This window comes from Primulina tabacum, chromosome 13, assembly GCF_025594145.1.
Source record: "Primulina tabacum isolate GXHZ01 chromosome 13, ASM2559414v2, whole genome shotgun sequence".
Taxonomy (NCBI): Eukaryota; Viridiplantae; Streptophyta; class Magnoliopsida; order Lamiales; family Gesneriaceae; genus Primulina; species Primulina tabacum.
In genome coordinates, this window is record NC_134562.1 from 38,660,987 (window position 1) to 38,667,700 (window position 6,714).

Sequence of the window (6,714 nt, forward strand, 5' to 3'; positions counted from 1 at the left end):
TGGCAGACTTGCCAAACTAGATATTCGGTGGTATCGACGCTTCGGATCAGATTCACTCCGATTGTAGACATTCGATACAGACATGACCGAAGTCTAGGAATAAGACGTACAGTTACCCCGATTGGGAGAGTAGGTGACAGACAGTGACGTCTTATTCACACCGGAATCCCTAGAGTAGAGTCGATTCGAGTCAAGACATGATTTGATTTGAGTTGCATGTCTAGATAGATCGGTTTCATAGACTATGGAGCCATTGTTATTGCTTTCATGCATGATTTATGATTTCTTATCAGCATGTTTTATACTGTGATTTGTTCTCACCGGAGTTTCCGGCTGTTGTTATGTCTGTATGTGTGCATAACAACAGGTAGGGCAGGATCAGGGTCGCGACAGAGATGAGAGATGGACATAGCGTGGTGATCACGGGCGTAGCAGATGAACTAGTAGTTGTACTTTTGATATGTACTGTATTTAATTACTGGTTTGTAGAATATGAATAAAACGAGACATGTATATTATGTTTGTTGTAATGAAATGAATATAGAATTATCTTGTGCCTGAGTTATAAACATTTGATTTAATGTTAAAAGCAAAATTTTGACCCGTATTTTTGAATAAAGATCCAATTAATCCCGAAAAGAATTGAGTTAGAGCCCGGGTCACCACACATTAGTGGATCCACCTGAGGGAATTGTTCCCATATGATGCAAATGGATCTACAAAAGAAAGCTTGGGGCGGATGGGAAGGTAGTGACCTTCAAAGTAAGACTGCTTGGAAAAGGTTATACTCAAAGGCAAGGAGTTGTCTGTGAGAAATTTTTTTCACCAGTTGCTATGTTTAAGTCCATTAGAATACTACTAGCCATAGCAGCATAATATGACTATGAGATATGGCAAATGGATGTAAAGACTGCATTCCTCAATGGAGACATCAAAGAGGAAATTGATATGTCTCAACCTGAGGGATACACATCAGTGGGAAGTGAGCATAATGTACGCAAACTTCAGAGATCAATATATGATCTCAAGCAGGAGTAAAGGAGTTGGAACCTCAGATTTGATAGCACTATCAAAGAGTTTGGTTTTGCTAAGAATCCTGAGGAACCATGCGTGTACAAGAAAGTTAGTGGGAGTGCAGTGACATTCCTTGTACTTTATGTTGATGATATCCTGCTCATTGGGAATGATGTAGGATTATTGCAATCAACTAAAGTATGGTTAGCAAGTAAATTCTCCATGAAAGACATGGGTGAAGCATCCCATATATTGTGAATACAAATGTAATATCCCAAAAATCGAAAAGTCCACGTGAACCACATGCATGCAAATTATTAAATTTCTTTGGTATTTTATTAAATTCTTTTAAAGCATAAAATGTATGTTTATTTTATTAAATTGTGTTTAATTATTTATATGCATTTTATGCATTATTATTGTATGATAGAATTTAATTCATGAAACTTTAAAAGTTCATGCACAATGATTTTTAAGTTTCATTTCGCGCACGAACGAGGAGCGGAGACCGGGAAATTTTCAAGAAAAATATTTTAATTACATGATTAATTTTTATTAATTAATATAAGATGTTTTAAAGGTATTTTTCAAGAATTGGGATTTATTGGGTATTTTTCAAGAATGATTTTAATTTTTAACGGTACACAAAATTTATCAAATTGGAGGACTTTTTGAGGGTTCAACTAATATTTTCAAAAATTTTTCAATACGAAATATTTTTCGTGAGTGTGTTTGGATTTAATGAACCTACTTTTAAGCTTTTTGGGTCTAAAACTAATTTTTAAACCTTTAAATGACATCTAGGGCCCATGTGCTTAAACTTAATCAATATACATTAATATCTAATTAACCCTACACATATTAATGCACTCCCTACCACACGACACCCTCACTTTCAGAAATTGTTCTTCTCGATCTCATCACCACACCAGCTGAGAAGCTTTGGTTTTCTCTTGTTCTTTCAAATAAATCCATCCGGCGCTTCTCCGTTGCTCTTCTCTTCAACCTTCTCGCATAAAAGATCAACAGGCACGTCATGTACTTTTATTGCTGCATCATTCACGTTATATATATCTGATGTGTATTAATTATGCATGAATTATTCTCGATTTAACCGAGAGCATGGAGGATCTTCGGTTTTTGTTCATGGCATGCATTTCTTTTAATATTACTCACGCTTTCTGAATTATGGTGCAAGGGGCTACTGTATTAGGATGGCAAGGGGCTGTACAGATCTTGGTTGTTGAGGTTTAGGTGCTGGTGTGTGCAGCTGGGTCGAGATCAGCAAGGTTGCGAGGACCGATCAGATTTGGTGGTTTGTGCGAGGTGGAGTGCTCGATCGTGTTTTCCATGTTCTGGCCGCGTGAGGGCCTTCTCCAGCCCTGGACCAGACCCTGGTGGGTCTGAGTTGGGGTCTGGAATGGCTTAAACCGTGCTAGAGTGGACGGAAAGATCGCTCGAGCCAAGGGAAGAAGGGTGAGCCGAGGTAGGAGCTATTGATGAGTCTCGGTTCATAGAAGGGAGCAGGGTGCATGGGACGAGTTGCTTGGTTCTGGTAGGTTTTTAAAGGTCTGGTCAAGGTCCTAGAGGTCTTGGTTCGGGGCTAGAACAGCTGGCGGTAGGTAAGAAACATGATTATGGGAAGATGAGGGAAATAAGGTGCCAATTAAGGGAGGGCCGATAATAATAGTGTTTTCTGGAATTATCAGCCGTGAGATCATAGGCATGATATTAAATTTTAGGATCTTTTAAGTGTTTTTAAGATATGGTAACAAGTTGGAAGAATTCGGTTAAGTTTCGAGTCGATTCGGGTTAAAAACCAGAACCCCGGTCTAAGTTTTAAAATAATTTGGTTAAGTTATAAAATAGGCTCGAGTTTAAGTATAGGGATGCTTTTAAATATGTTTTGGGACATTTTTAAGGAGTTTGGTAAGATTCGGATCAAAATAATGAGTTTTGGAATTATCCAGGATTTAATCGCCACACGAAATATTAATTAAGGAATTAACTGAAACGCCTAGGTTTAAGTTTAATAAAATTATGAAAAATTATATTTAAGCTCAAATAATTATTAGAAGTCTAAGTTTTTAATTTGGGAATTTTATGCTAAGGTTTGGTTTAATTCGGGATTAAAACGCCTTAATATGTTATATTTAAAGATTAATTTAAAAGTCATAGATTTAAGTCAAATAAAAATATGAGAAAGTTCATGTAGGCCTTAAATAATTATTTGGGACATGTTAGAGTCAATGGAATTAATAAAATGTCAAAGAAGTGAAATTTTACGTCCAGGGGTAAAATGGAAATTTTTGGGTTTCCAGGGGCAAAATGATTATTTTGCACTCGGGGTGAGAATTTGGTCATGGCAGCACCCTGAGCACATTTTATCATGTTTTAAATGTTTATGCATCATGTTTATGATTTTTACGCAATTATGATAAATACGGTGCATGCTTGGTTTAAAGGAAAAAAATTACGTATATGCATGATTTTATTAAGTAATGAATATGATGACACGTTTTGAAGGAATTGATTTAGTTGTGACTAACACGATGACACGATGACATGATGATATGATTGGAAATATCGTGAGGGAAAAGGTCCCAGAGGAAGCCCGTTTACCGGAAAAGGCCCCAGAGGGAGCCCAACGATCGTATTTCCATTGACATGATATGATGATATGATAGGCCAAGGCCCAGTTGACGGGTGAGAGTGTCGCTGGTGTCCCCGCCGTCCAGTACTGTGGTTACACGTAGATTGATCCATCGACTGACATGATGACATGATGATACGAAAGTCACAGCTAATGAACTAAATTCAATAAAAAAGAAAATGTTTACTTATACGATGATATGAGATGACATGCTTTGAGACGACATGATTTTACACGAGACGTTGTTGTTCATGCTTTTAAATTTCATGAAAGATATGTTTACGTATATGATGATATGAGATGACATGCTTTGACACGACATGATTTTACACGAGACGTTGATGTTCATGCTTTTAAAGTTCATGAAAGATATGTTTACGTATATGATGATATGAGATGACATGCTTTGACATAACATGATTTTACACAACACGTTTAAGCTTTTAAGTTCATGAAAGATATGTTGAGTATGATATTTTTCACTGCTGTGTGCTAGGTATATGTACTTGTTATTAACGGTGCAGGTGTGTTGAGTCTTTAGACTCACCAGGCGTGTGTGATGCAGGTGAGCTTAATGATGAGGAGACTGGAGGTGCCGAACTCTGAGTAGGCAGACCTGGTAAGGTGACACGACCCGAGGACCACATGTTTTCCGCATTACGATTTATGAGATTGAGAGGAGATGAATATTTTCATACGTTGATAATTTTAAGAATTTTATACGTTTATGTTTACGTATGATTTTAGACGAGTTGAGTTTTTTTAAACTGCGCTATTTTTACTGACAAATATTTAAGATCATTTTTAAAGGTTATATTTTTCTATTATGATTTTTACTCCTTTACGTTTACGTTTGATGTTGGTCATTTTAAACTGTGATATTTTTATGTTAAAATAAAGACGATTATTTTAAATGATATTTCGAAAATGCGAGCTTTTATTTTTGAAAGAAAAATGTCCAGTAGAATTTTAAAAGTGAGTGAGACGTTACAACAAATCTATAGAGATAGATCAAAAGAGGATGCTGGGACTCACCCAAGCCACTTATATCGATACCATTTTGAAGCGATACTCTATGAAAGAGTCCAAGAGAAGATACTTACCAATATGTCATGGTGTTGCTCTATCCAAAGTTATGTGTCCCAAAAATTGATGAAGAGATAGAGATGATGACATGAATTTCATACGCGTCAGCCATTGGTAGTATCATGTATGGTATGATATCGACGCGTCCTGATGTTGCTTATGCTTTGAGTGTTACAAGCAGATATCAGCCAAACCCTGGTCCAATGCATTGGAAGGCCGTGATAGATATTCTTAAGTACTTGAGAAGGACTAAGAACTTGTTCATGGTCTATGGGGTGGAGAATTGAAATTGGAAGGCTACACGGATTCTAGCTTCCAATGTGACGTAGATGATTCGAAATCGACCTCTGGTTTTGTATTCATGCTTAATGGTGCGGCTGTCTCTTGGAAAAGTTCCAAGCAAGACTCCATTGCGGATTCCACTACTGAAGTTGAATACATTGTTGCATCTGATGCAGCCAAAGAGATAATTTGGATGAGGAATTTTGTCCAAGAGTTGGGCGTTATTCCTAATGGAGTTGATCCAGTCCCATTGTACTGGGACAACACTGGTGCCATTGCACAAACAAAGGAACCAAGGTCTCATCAGCGATCCAAACATGTACTGAGGAAGTTCCACATCATACGGGAGATTGTAGGAAGAGGAGACATATCCGTCGAAAGAGTCCTCTCTGCAGATAATGATGCTAATCCACTTACAAAGCCCTTGCCAAGACCATTGTTTGATAAGCATCGCGAAGCAATGGGATTAAAGTTATGGGTAGTTGGCTCTAGGGCAAGTGGGAGATTGTTAGAGTAGATGTCCTGAAAGCCAACGGTTGGCTAGGGAATTTATTGACTCAAGTGAAATAAACAATCTTTATTTTAATATAATTTAACTTTTTATGGTCTCGTTATACTTTATCTGTATACCCATGCAAACAGCATAGATAAAGTCCTTGATTATGCTTTAACACAGATGAATCGTAATTCGATGTTGAAACTCATTTGTAGACACTGCATATTCTAAATTCGTTCCTAGTCGATTCAGCCGCCTAAAACAGGGATAAAGGTCGCTTGAGCTCGAGACTAGCATATGTGATGTTGTGTACTGCGTTTCTTGGTAAGGGCATGGAGATGTCCAAACATGCAGATTGGTAGTCATATGATGATTATACCGAACAACCCTCCCTCGGACTTTCCAAGTGGTTATCATTCATCGAGAGGATAAGTTTGTGGTTATGATTGTACACCATTAGTCCTTACGACCCGCGACAACACTGAGGCTCTATATGCTAGGGCTGTGCTTTGATTCGTTTACCGGCTCCAGGAGAGTCATCAGGTGGCGAGGTTGGGTACAGTTGCGACACATATAGGAGCCAGTGCATTGTAGTCGGGGATTCACCGCTCACCTACGGGTGTGGATATCCTGTGTGATCTGATGAAATAATAGTGCATGGAATCTCTGGCCAGAGTATGAGATGTACGTTAGAGAAGGAGTTCTCAAATAGTACACGCGATACCACTATTATAGTTATCACATAGTTATCGAATTATTATGCAACACTCGATGAACCAATGGTTGCAGATTCGATCGGGATATATGAGATGAAGGGACCGTACTGTACGTTAATCATAATCGACTGGTTCTTGCAGGCACTATCAGTGATACCTAGGGGATCATGGGGCGATGCTACTAGACGCTCTTACCATGATCCGATGGGTGCAATCAGAAATGAGTTCTGACATTCTTAATCAAGGTGTTGATGAAAAGAATGGGGCTAACTAGGGTAAGCCCGGATAAGAATAAATATTATTCTGAATCACAAAGAGTTGTGAACCCACGACTAGCTGTATCCCTGAACCATTGAGGGTTACACAAGCACTAGATCGTTTGTTCCCGTTGAGAGAATAAATTCAAGAAGTTGAATTTATATTATGATATAGTAAATTCAATGAGTTGAATTTATGATAATTAAATT

The 6,714-nt window shown here is 37.9% G+C and overlaps 1 long non-coding RNA gene across 1 annotated transcript; it reads left to right on the plus strand.

The window, feature by feature from the left end:
- The first annotated feature begins 1,910 nt into the window (after positions 1-1,910).
- Positions 1,911-4,503, plus strand: LOC142522744 (uncharacterized). The gene is made up of 2 exons (XR_012814518.1): positions 1,911-2,043; positions 4,233-4,503. It is a non-coding gene; the product is annotated as an uncharacterized LOC142522744 (long non-coding RNA).
- The last annotated feature ends 2,211 nt before the right edge of the window (positions 4,504-6,714 follow it).